Below are 14,003 nucleotides of genomic sequence, written 5' to 3' on the forward strand. Positions count from 1 at the left end.
ATAACATTTAAAAGCAAAGATCCAGGTGAGGCAGAACACATCTCCCACTTTCCAAAGACCATTGGGTTTTCTTCCCAAATACAGAAATCCTGAATGAGCCTCCAAATTTTGGGGAAAGAATAATCCTTATTTCACAATAAGACCATTGAATGCTTAAGAGTTGCAAGTCAAATAGTTTATAATTCTGCAGGAAAAAAATGACTGGCAAGCTGATTCAAACAAGACAGTAATATTTTTTATATTTATATTAATAAAATTTATATTTCTAATCCATTTACCTGCTCCCCAAATTCCTTGTCTGGTGAGTTCTGGAAAATGCATTCTTTCATGCTTCTCTAACATATTCTCCACACCAAATTACACATATTCTTGGACTCTAAACCACCTTGCTTTCCTGATACTGGACTCAGTTATGTAATTAATTATGACTTTTCAACCCTAATAGAAACTAAAAAGTGTTCAGACAAGGAAGATCCAGGTGCTAGCTAGAGAAGACAGGGACATAGCACCTCCTGCCTAGTACCATTTAATGATCTCTAAATGCCCCATAGTGAAAATGGACCATAATATTTTATTTCTTATATATTACATTCCTGCATTACCAGTCAGGGAACCTGTTAGCACCCCAGGAGTGGAACAAGTCAGAAAATGCCATTGCTCAGCCTTTTTTAAAGCCCATAATCAATTCTTTTTTCAACTCTACTAGAGGAAGTTTTGATAACATAGACATTAAAAAATTTAGATTGAACAAGTGCATAATATGTTGCAATTTTCCTGTATATATTATTTCTCTGTGAATATGAGTGCTAGACATCACGAGATAGTACCAGAGTCAGCAGAGATATGAGTGATCTGGGTAATAATAAACTGTTTTATTCTGACTGCAGCATCAAGGGAAGATTGAAGAATTTGCATGAGAAGAACTGGGTTGTGTGGTGGGTGGTTTTAGAGGCTAAGGATAATGAAAGAACCTTGAAATTCCTAAGTGGGGTTTTGTTGGTCATAGATGGCAAAAGAGGAAAGGATTGGTTTTTTTTCACTTTTCCTTTTTTTCTTGAGATTATCATATAATTACACCATTTCTCCCTTCCCCTTCCTCCCTCCAAACTTTTCTATATATCCTGCCTTACTCGTTCAAACTCATGGTCTTTTTCCCCTTAATATGGGTACACACACACATAAAAAATTCTTTTAAATAACTGGCTTAGTTATTTGTTAGTTACTTGTATATGCATTTCAGGGATGAACATGTAGCAACAGGTAATAGATTGGTGTGTTCTTCTTTCAGAAAGACTATTTCTCTCGCTTTCAGCATTTCTTTGTTTTCTGTAGCTCTTTGTATAGTATGAGGCATTATGGGTTTTCCTCTGTCCATTTTGGCATGTCTATTACTATTGACTTTATATGTTGATGAGACATTATGGGTGCAGCTCCTGATGTTACTAAGAAGAATAGCCTCACAGCAAACTCCTTTATCCCCTGGCTCTTGCAGTCTTTTTACTCTCTCTTCTGCAATGTTGAAGAATTGTTTTGTACCTATGTCCATTGTGACTTGGCTCCATAACTCAGTACTTTTGTGGCTGGGGTTTTCTATAATGGTCTCTATCTGTTGCAAAGAGAAGTTTCCTTGATGCATGAAGATTTCACTTATCTGTGGATATAAAGACAAATATTTGGAGTGTGGTTAGGTATTACATTGGTTTAGTAAGGTGGTGTTTGTAAGTGCTCATCCAAGATCCATGACTTCGTTAGCCCTGTGTAGTTGACTGAGTTTCAGTGCCAGGCACAGTTTCTTATTGTTGAGCAGGCATTAAGTCCAGTTAGAGATCTATTGGTTATCACCAAGCTATGCATGACACTACTGTATCTTTAGGATTATCATTATGTGCTGGTCATTGTTGGGGTTCGTAAGAGTCATAGCTGAGTGGAACTATTGTGGTTTTTTTTCTTCCCTCCTTTGGAAGCTTGTATAGCATCTTCTGGTGCCATGAAAAATAGTCCCCAGGAAGGAGACATATAGTTCGGTTTCAGTAGGGATTTTTTAAGCCTTGTTTCTGAAGCACATGGTATCTTCAGCAGTACGGATTTGCCCTCCACCTCTGGGGACTCAATCAAGGGACAACTTTAAACAATAACTTAAAAGAGAGTTTATTTTTCCTGGTGTTGAGGATTTTTTTAGACGGTGTTTGGCTCTTGGAGAGAAGGTTGTCAGCCCAGATTTAAAAAAAAAATTAATTAAACTATTCATGTATATTCATAAGCAGACCTAACATGTCAGTAGTTAATAACATGATGTCTTATGGATTTTTCAAATATACTCACTGTTATTTTATCCTCCTTCCTTCTTCTGTATTTATCTCTTTCCTTCTCCCTAATTAGAAATCTGCCTTCCTCATTTTCTTGATCAGATCACTTGTACCACACTATTTTTTTCTTTCTTAGTTCTATCTACTTACCTTAAAATTTCATGATTTCATTTTCCTTTACAGTTGAATAGTATTCCATAGTGTATGCGTTCCACATTTTCATTATCTACACATTGGTTGAAGGACATTTTGGTGTTGAGGGAAATTTTTGAATAATCTCTTATAATGTTTTGAGGAAGCTGAATTAGAAGATTTTTCCTCAGAGCTGAGCTTTTTGATGCAGTTTATCATGAAGGATGTGAACAGATTCTTTGCTTTGAAGTGGAAAGACATGGGTGCTAAGATATACTGGTGTGGGAGAATTGTCTATATTCTGTCAATCATATTTTAATAAAACGCTGATTGGCCAGGCAGGCAGTATAGGCGGGAAAGCCAGACAGGAAGTAGAGGTGGAGCAAAGAGATTGGGAGTATTCTAGGAAGCTCCTTCTGCCACTCCTGCACAGACCACCAAAGAGGCAGCATGTAACTTGCCCAGCTGGGAAAGGTAGAGAGCCATGTGGCTAACATAGATGAGAGTAATGGGTTAATATAAGCTACAAGAGTCAACAAGAAGCCTGACCTAATGGGCCAATCAGTTTATAATCTTATGGAGTCCTGTGTGTGATTTTCCTTGGGGTATGCCGCTGTGGGGTACTGGGCGGGACAGATACCCAAGCCAGCCAGCCCTCGTGTTACAATATACTGTTGATAGGAAGGATCAGAGAGATAAAGTTGGTTTTGAAATTTGTGATTAGTTAGCTAGAAGAAAAAAATAAAGTTTGAAGATAGATCAGCAGTTTGTGTCTTCAGGCTGCATGTTGCTCTTGGTAGAGAGAGGGTGCCTGGAGACCTTTAGCCAGGGATATGGAGAAAGAGACTGGAAACAGAGAAGTGACTGGTTGACCAATCAGCTATGAGAAAAGGGAATTCAGAGTATCTTGTACATTTGTGAAAGCAGTTTCTTTTCAGTATTGGAAAGATTCATGCTACTAGTCATGAGTCTTGGAAAAAGGTTATCCAGTACCAGGATTTAAAGTCCACATGGTGATTCCCTCTAGAATATCTAAATGTGGACACAGAATCATGGAACCTTATTTGGGTCTGTCTGGAACAGGTAATGCCAAACAAATTTCAAATCTGAACAGTCTTTTTTCTAGGAAAGTTACTGGAGGAAGGGCCCAGTTGCCCTGAAAGCAACATATTGAAATAGTCGGTTACCTTAAGAGTGTATGCCCAAACAAAAGATAGAATCCCATTGGTGGGGTAGGGTGGGATTGAAAACACTTATAAGTGGTTTTATGAAACAAAAGTCTGGAGAGTGAAAGAGAAGAAAGCAGGGCAATTATTGAAAGTAAATGTATAAACAGAGCATTTAAAGGCCAAACACACAGTGAAGAGAAAAAGAATAAAACAGTGCTGGCTAGAGAATTATTAATAGCCTACTTTCCCACTCTGTACAAATTATAAATAAAATGAGAGACAGCACTGGCAGTCAGTCTAGAAAGAAAGCTAAATCCAATTCATAATTCCCCTTAGCTTTGAGATGTATTAGAATGAAAGGGTCTTAAGACCATGGTATAGCCTTGCTGTGAGAGGGAGAGCACTAGACAGAAACAATACAATATATGGAGATCTAAATATGAGAGGCCTTAAAGTGAATGGAAGACTTTCTTTTAAAAAGTCTCCAGGAAAGGAATGGCAAGGAGAGAGCTGAAAAGCCTCTTCAGAGGAGCCTTCCTTCAACGTATCTCCTTAAGCAAACTCCCCTGAGGAATCTTGAGACAAAATCCCCCAGAAAAAGGAAAATATGACTGCTTGAAATCTTTTATAGATGGTAGTGAATTTTATATCACATGACTTAGTTCAACGTAATATTTCTTCATACATGCTGAGTTAGCTCTGTAGACCTATGGCACAACTAACACAAAATAATGTATCATGGATTTTGAAACTGGTTAATGTGCATTTTAAATGTATTCATTTAAAATACCTACATATCTATGCAAGGTAATGGATATGTTAATGACTATGTACTTTTTATCTCTTTATTGTTTAAATGACCTTGACAGAAATGTAAGCATGTTGTTGATTATCATTGGTGAAAAGGGTACTCTTGATTTATTCATAACCCTAGATAGATTTTAACACTTTTCCATTTAACATGGTGTTAGTTGTCAGTTTTTCTATTTAGGTCTTTTATATTGAGATGCTTCCCTTCTATGCTGCTCCATACTTCCCTTCTAAACTGCTGTTTTATTCAAAGTTATCAAATTTTCCCGGATTGATTGTAAAGATCAGGTGTTTTTTCATTTTGTCAATTTGGTATAATATATTGATAGATTTTCATAGATTGTGCCATGTTTGTATTACATGTATTAATTTAATCAGTTCTAGAGCATAATTCTAAATTGAGCTATCAAAATCAATTTCCTTATATTTCATTTAGAATGTTTTCATTAATATTGCTTGGTGGTACTTCTCTGTGCTTCTTTGGTCTTTGTCTGGTTGTGATTGTGATGTAATGACTAATCTCTTAAGCCTTTCAATAGAGACTGAGAAAGATGTTGTTTACTCTTGAATTATTTGGTAGAATTCTATAATGAAGTAACAATCCCATTTTTTAAAGAGACTATTTTCAAAAAAACTACTCATTATGAAAAACTAAATTCTTAATACTTTATTTTAGTGTTACTTGAAACTCAGACATTAAGATAAAACAGAATTTTGGAGATCAGATTTTGTCTGATGTGGGGTTGGTCAAGATTTTCTCCCATTCAGTAGGTTGCCATTCTGTCTTAATGACTGTGTCCTTTGCTTTTCTCAGTTTGAGGAAATTCCATTTATCATTGTTGCCCTTATTGTCTGTGTTACTAGGGTTATGCGTGGGAAGTGGTCTCCTGTGTCCATGTATTGCAGGCTACTTCCCACTTTCTCTTCTATCAGGTTCAGTATGGTCAGATTTATATTAAGGTCTTTAATCCGCTTGGACTTGATTTAGAGTACTACTCAGCGGTAAAAAAACAATGACATCTTGAATTTTGCATCATATGGATGGAAATAGAAAACACTATCCTGAGTGAGATAACCCAGACCCAAAAATATGAATGTGGTATGTACTCACTCATTAGTGGATTCTAGCAATTAACAAAGGATACTGAGCCTATGGTTCATGATCTTAGAGAAGCTAAGTAATAAGGTGAACCCAAAGAAAAATATATATACATTCTCCTGGAAATTGAAAGCAGACAAGATCTCCGGGCAAAAGTTGGAAGCATGGGCGGGGAGAAGAGGGGGAAAAAGAAAGTAGGGGAGGGTTGGGGAGATTTTGGGGGAGTAGGATGATTGAGATGGAGGAAGGACGGATATGGGAGCAGGGAAGAAGATATCTTAATTGAGGGAGCCATTTTGGGGTTGGCAAGAGGCTTGGCTCTGGAGGGTTCCCAGGTGTCCATGGGGATGTCCCCAGCTAGGACCCTGGGCAGTGGAGGAAAGGGTGACTGAATTGACCTTGTCCCATAGTCAGACTGATAACTATCTTGAATATCACCATAGAACCCTCATCCAGCGACTGATGGAGATAGAGATAGAGACCACATCAGAGCACTGGACTGAACTCCCAAGGTCCAGCTGAAGAGTGGAAGGAGGGAGAATATAAGCAATGAAATCAGGACCACAAGGTGTTGATACACCCACTGAGACAGTGCACCTGAGCTTATGGGAGCTCACCAAATCCAGCTGGACTGGGACTGAACAAGCATGGGATCAAACTTGACCCTCTGAATGTGGCTGACAATTAGGGCAGACTGGGAAGTCAATGATAATGACACTGAAATTTGTCTCTACTTCATGTACTGGCTTTTTGGGATCCTATTCTATTTGGATGCATACTTTCCTAAGCCTAGATGGAGCGGGGAGGGCCTTGGATTTCCAACAGGGCAGGTTACCCTGCCCTCTCTTAGGACTGGAGGGGGAGAGGGGAGGGTGAGTGGGGGAGTGGGAGGGAAGTGGGAGGAGGGGAGGAAGTGGAAATCTTGATTGTTATTATTTATAAAGTAATAAAAATACAAAAAAGATAAAACAGAATTACCTAGTGGAAACATTAATGGTTCTTCCTTTTTATGCAATAAAACATGTTTTTGCTTCTAACTTTACAAAAAATATGGTAGTGTTTAACTTCCCATTTCCTTCTTCCTTGGTGCATTTCTCCTACATTGTATTACAATTATGGATTTTCTCAGTTCCACAGTGACATTCACTTATTACCTTCTTCTTTCCCCAAGAGATTCTTATTTCACCAGATAGATGCCTGTAGCTATTCCTCATAAGACTATGATTAATATTTGATAGGGCACCAGAAGACAGAACTTTAAGATGAGCTCCAGGTGATAATGGTCATCTTGTTAGCTTAACGAGTCCCATGACTATTCTTCAAGTGGTTGATTTACAAAATGTTTCACAATATTCTAAGACCTTACCTCATTATTTCAGGGAGTAATTCTTAAATTTTTTTTCTTTAACATCACTGTCCTATGTAGTGTTTTATCTATGCTTAGTAGTAGTGGAGATGTAGCCTTTGAGTATGTGTTGTCTATATTTTAGTCCTGCTGTACAGTAATTTCAGGTTAGCGTTAGGTTAGGTTAGGTTAGGGTTTAGGGTTAGGGTTAAGGTTAGAAGACCACAGCATAATGCAAGAACATTATAAACAAAGTCCACAGCAGCCTTGGGACTGATAACCACAGCCCCATGTGTAGAAAGAGGTGGGTTCTCAGAATCTGAAGCTATTTTTTCCCAAAGACCCTGGCTCCAGACCTTTACCAACTCTACTAAGAAATTTCCTTGCTTTAGAGAAGGAGCTCTATTTCTTTCTCAAAACATCAGGACCTTAGAGACACTTTCCAAAGCCTATGCAGGTTGCCAAACTCAAAGGGGCTTAGTTTCTAGTGTCGTCTAGAAGTTCGGCACTTCGAATTTGACATTCAGATGTAAGATTCATTTGGGGTTAATTTTGTGGAGGTTGTAAATGGCATCTCTTATACTGGGTAACACTCTACTACTAAGCTATGATGTAGAAGAGTATAATTGATGATACAAAAGATTTACTAATGATTAGGAGACAGTAACACAAATAGAATTTAGCTAAGGGAGGGCTGCCTATAAAATAATCCAAAGATAAGTAGTATGTTAATCAGGGCTGTTAAAGACTAGGATGCTAGAATGCAAATATTCTCACTATTTATGCATAATGTTATTGGTCACATGTCTGTAATAAAAGCAGGTAATGGGATGCTCATCCATGGAGATGATAGAGAGACCCTCTGTGTAAAGATCTCTCTATAGTCAGCTAGGACATCATAGTTTTTTTTTTTTTTTGCTTGTTTGTTTTTGGTTTTTCGAGACAGGGTTTCTCTTTAGCTTTTTTTGTAGACCAGGCTGGTCTCGAACTCACAGAGATCTGCCTGCCTCTGCCTCCCGAATGCTGGGATTAAAGGTGTGCGCCACCACCGCCCAGCCAGGGCATCATAGTTTTAAGAGAGATATTTTAGTTGTGTTGTACTTGAGGCTGTACACATCAGTTAAAATATGTTTTATTATTTATTTGCTGTTTCTTTGTATTGCCAACATATACCTATTATGAAGACTGTCTAGTGTTTTCTCTAAGGTTTAAAATGTATGTCAAGAGCAAACTCCACAAGGAACAGGCACAAGGGAGTGATCGACCCAAGCCCAAGCCTGGGACCTCTGGGAGAGCAGGCCCAACCCTGGGACATCTGTGAGGAAAAGCCTGAGCCAACGATCTCTGCTGGAGTAGGCCTAAGCCAATGACTTTCACCAGAGCAGGTTTGAACCAGTGATATCCGCCGGAACAGGCCCTAGGCAATGACCCCAGTAGGAGTAACCCCAAGCAAGCAACCTCCATGAGAGCAGGCCCAAATGATCCTGGGATTTCAGAGTGAATGCTGGAAGCACTGAGTGACTATGGGAACACCTAGTGACCTCCAGAGTTACTGAAACTGTGGCCCTGACTACACCATGAGGAACAACCATCTGAGCCTTGGATCTACTGGCACCTGGAAGATTGATCACCAGAGATACATCCCTAACTACACCAATCAGAGGAAAAATGGGTAGACAAGGTAAGAACACACTCAACACCACAAAAACCAACACAAAACCAATAAAAACTAGTGGCTCTACAACAGCAAGACTTGAACACCCAATTATAGATGAAGCAGAAGAAAATGACCTAAAAATAACTTTGGGAAAATGTTTGAGGCCCTTAAAGAGGAAATAAAAAATTCCCTCAAACAAAAAATTGGAAGACATCAACAAATCCCTTAAGGAAAACCAAGAAAAAGCAATCAAACAGATGAAAGAAATGTTTCAAAACTGAAAAAGAAACAATAAAGAAAACACAAACCAAGGGAATTATAAAAATGGAAATTATGAGAAAATGATCATGAACCACAACTGCAAGCATGAATAGCAGAATATAAGAGAAGAGGGAATCTCAAGCACCGAAGATACAGTAGAGATAAGAGACTGATTGGTAAAAGAAAACATTAAATCTAGCAAAAGCTTAACATAAAATATCTAGGAGATATGGGACACCATGAAAAGACCAAACCTAAGAATAATAGGGATAGAAGAAAGAGAAGTCCAACTCAAAAGCACAGAAAATATATTCAACAAAATCATAGAAGAAAACTTTCCCCACCTAAAGAAAGTTATGCATATGAAGATACAAGAAGCTTACAGAACACCAACTAGACTGGATAAAAAACAAAATCCCCTTACCACATAATAATCAAAACACTAAACATACAGAATAAAGAAAGAAAAGAGCTGCAAAGAAAAAGGTTAAGTAACATACAAAGGCAGACCTAACAGAATCACACCTGACTTCTCAATGGAAACAATGAAAGCCAGAAAGTCCTGGTCAAACTTAATGCAGACATTAAGAGACCAAGGATTTCAGCCCAGACTACTATACTCAGCAAAACTTTCAATCACCATAGATGGAAAAAACAAGATATTCCATGACAGAAGCAGATTTAACCAATACCTAGCCACAAACCCTGTACAAAGTACTAGAAGGAAAACTCCAATCCAAGGAATTTAAATTACATCCACAAAACCACAGACAATAGATGATCTCACTGCAAAGAAGGGAAACACACACACACACAATAACATCACCAACAATGAAAACTTAAATAACAGGAACACTGCTCATTAAAATCCCTTAGTATAAGTGGACTCAATTCACCTATAAAAAGACACAGGTTAACAGATTGGATATGAAAACAACATCAATCCTTCTGCAGCATACAAGAAACACACCTCAGCTTCAAAGACAGACATCGCCTCAGAGTAAAGGGTTGGGAAAAAAATTCCCAGACAAATGGACCTAAGAAACAAACTAATGTAGCTATCCTAATATCTAACAAAATAGAGTTCAAACTAAAATCAATCAAAGGAGACAAAGAAGGACATTTCATATTAGTCACAGGAAAAATCCATCAGGAGAAACTCTTAATACTGAAATCTCTGCCCTAAATACAAGGGCACGCTCATATGTAAAAGGAACACCACTAAAGCTTAAATCACACATTAAACTCCACACACTAATAGTGGGAGACTTCAACACCCCACTCTCACCACTGGGCAGGTTTGTCAGATAGAAAATTAAATTGAAATAAGGGAGCTAACAGATGTTATGACTCAAATGGACTTAAATGACACATTCAGAACATTCCATCCAAACATAAAGGAATATACCTTCTTCTCAGCAACTCATGGAACCTTCTCAAAAAGTGATCACATACTAGGTAGCAAAGAAAACCTTCACAAATACAAAAAAATGGAATAGCCCCATGTATCTTGTCAGATCATCATGGCTGAAAACTAGAATTAAACAGCAACACTAATTTTAGAAAGCCCACAAACATGTGGAAATTAAATAATGCTCACCTGAATCATCAATGGGTCAAGAAAGAAATAAAGGAGGAAATTAAACAGTTCCTAAATTTCAGTGAAAATGGCTACACAATATACCCAAATTTATGGGACACAATGAAAGCAGTATTAAGAGGAAAGATTATAGCACTAATTGCTTACATAAAGAAACTTGAAATATCTCACTCTAGTGAGTTAGAAGAACATTTGAAAACTCTAGAAAAAAAGAAGCAAACTCACCCAGGATGACTAGATGGCAGGAAATAATCAAATTGAGAGATGAAATCAACGAAATAGAAACAAAGAAAACAATACTAAGAATAAGACAAAGAGTTGGTTCTTTGAAAAAAATCAACAAAATAGACAAACCTTTATCCAAACTAACCAAAAGACAGAGACAGAATATCTAAATTAACAAAATCAGAAATGAAAAGGGGGAAATATCAACAGACACGGAGGAAATCCATAGAGTCATCAGGTCGTATTTTGAAAACCTGTACTCCACAAAGTTGGAAAACTTAAAGGATTTGGACAATTTTCTGAATAAATATCACTTACCAAAATTAAAATCAAGACCAGATAAGCAAATTAAATAGAATTATAATTGCTAAAAAAAAATAGAAACAGTCATCAAAAGTCTTCCAACTGAAAAAATCCCAAGATCACATGGTTTCAGCACAGAATTCTACAAAATTTTCAAAGAACTAATACCAATACTCCTCAAATTGTTCCACACAATAGAAACAGAAGAAACATTGCCAAACTCTTTTTATGAGGCTACAATTACCCTCATACCCAAACCAAAGACATTACTAAGAAAGAGAATTACAGACCAATCTCACTTATGAACATTGATGAAAAAATACTCAATAAAATATTGTCAAATCAAATCCAAGAACACATCAGAAAAATCATCCACCATCACCAAGTTGGCTTCATGGTAGACATGCAGGGATGGTTCAACATATGAAAATTTGTCAATGTAATCCACCATATAAGCAAACTGAAAAAAAAGCATATGATCATCTCATTAGATGCTTAAAAAGATTTTGACAAAATGTATTTCTTCATGATAAAGGTCTTGGAGAGAGCAGGAATATAAGGAATATACCTACATATAATAAGGCAATATACAGCAAGCCAACACAGCCATCATCAAACTACATGGAGAGAAACTCAAAGCGATCCTACTGAAATCAAAAACAAGATAAAGTTGCCCACTCTCTCCATATCTATTCAATATAGTTCTTGAGGTTCTAGCTAGAGCAATAAGACAACTAAAGGAGATCAAGGGGATATAAATCATTAAAATGAGGTCAAAGTCTCACTATATGCTAATGATATGATAGTTTACATGAGTAGCCCCAAAAATTCTACCAAGGAACTTCTACAACTCATAAACACCTTCAGTAATGTAGCAGGATACAAGATTAACAAAAAAAAAGTCAGTAGCCCTCCTGTACTCAGATCATAAAAGGGCTGAGAAAGAAATCAGAAAAACATCTCCCTTCACAATAGCCACAAATAACATAAAATATCTTGGGTAACTCTAACCAAACAATGGAAGACCTGTATGACAAGAGCTTCAAATCTTTGAAGAAAGAAATTGAAGAAGGCACCAGAAAAAGGAAAGATCTCCCATGCTCTCTTGGGTAGGTGGAATTAACATGGTAAAAATGGTAATCTTAACAAAAGCAACCTACAGATTCAATGCAATGCCCATCAAAATCCTAGCAAAATTCTTCACAATCCTCAAAAGAACAATACCTAACTTCATATGGAAAAACAAAAACTCAGGACAGCTAAAAAAAAAATCCTATACAACAAAGGAACTTCTGAAGGCATCACAATCCCTGGCTTCAAACTCTACTACAAAGCTACAGTACTGAAAACAGCCTGGTACTGGCATAAAAACAGACAAGAGGACCAATGAAACCAAATCGAAGGCCCGGATATCAATCCATCCCCCTACAAACACCTGATTTTTAACAAAGAAGCAAAAAATATAAAATGGGGGAAAAAAGCATGTTAAACAAATGGTGCTGGCATAACTGACTATCAACAAGTAGAAAAATGAAAACAGATCCATATCTATCACCATGCACAAAACTCAAGTCCAAATAGATCAAAGACCTCAACATAAAATCAACCACACTGAACCTCATAGGAGAGAACGTGGTAAGTACATTTGAATGCATTGACACAGAAGAACACTTCCTAAATATTGCTGCGGGAGCACGAGCCCACTCCGTCAGCCAATACCAGCTGAAATACCAGCCCACTGGGGCATGGTATATTTCTCTTTAAAAGAAGAGCGGCAAGCTTGGCTCGGCCTCTTGGTTCTGGCGCTTGGTTCCGGCTCCTGCTCCCGGCTCCTGCTCCAGCGACTAGGCTCCCTTTCTGACGGTTTATCGTGTATGTAAGTTTTACCCCCCAAAATAAATAACCCCTTAAAACATAACTGGCGTGGGATTGATTCGCCATTAAAATATAACCCCAGTAGCACAGACACTGAGAGAAACAATTAATAAATGAGATCTCCTGAAACTGAGAAGCTTCTGTAAAGCAAAGGACATGGTCAACAAGACAAAATGGCTGCCTACAGAATGGGAAAGATCTTCACCAACCCCATATCAGATAGAGGGCTGATCTCCAAAATATACAAAGAACTCAAGAAATTGGTCATCAAAAAAACAAATAATCCAATAAAAAAGATGGAGTACAGACCTAAACAGAGAACTCTCAACAGAGGAATCTAAAATGGCTGAAAGACACTTAAGGAAATGTTCAACATCCTAAGTCATCAGAGAAATGCAAATCAAAACAACTTTGAGATTCCTTCTTACACCTGTAAGAATGACCAAGATCAAAAACACTGATGACATCTTATGCTGGAGAGGTTGTGGGGAAAAGGGAACACTTCTGCATTGCTGGTGGGAATGCAAGCTGAAACAACCCCTTTGGATGTCAGTGTGGCAATTTCTCAGCAATTCTAAATTAGATAGCGTGAGAAGAGACACAACTACAGAAGAAACTGCTCTAAATAGAAATGAACAACCAGCCACACCTGAGAAAAATGGAAAATTTTTCTTAATAACTGGGAATTACATAGAATAAAATAAATAAGAGATTAGAGCAGTGATGCATTTAATGAAAATCAAATTTAAAAAGTGAAACTAATAATTGACATTTTATAAAGATAAATATAATTGAAAACTCATAGATATCCTGGCTTTGAAAAGGAGCAGGTTATTCCCTGGTAGAGGACTGGCATCAATAAAATACTGTTTGACCTTGTCCAATATGTGCAATGTTAGCTGTTGAGTTCTGTAACCTGACACACACAGTTACATCAATGACCTGTGTTTTAATCCTCTGAGCTGACTTAACTGTGCTGAAAAGGGCTGAAAACATCTGCAAAGGAGAGTCCCCTATTTGGAAATTCAGTAATCATTGGCTCAAGCTAACTGCCCCCCCCCAATTGTACACCCACCAATCTGGCCTGCCTTCATTCACATGACATGATCTAATACATGCTGAGAAATTACAATATCACTATCTCTGCCACAATCAGATCCTATTTAATAATGGTAACTACAGCAGCTGATTTCTTATCCTATTTATCCCTGCAGTGCACAC

The sequence above is a fragment of the Myodes glareolus genome, chromosome 14 (genome assembly GCF_982192425.1).
Source record: "Myodes glareolus chromosome 14, mMyoGla1.1, whole genome shotgun sequence".
Taxonomy (NCBI): Eukaryota; Metazoa; Chordata; class Mammalia; order Rodentia; family Cricetidae; genus Myodes; species Myodes glareolus.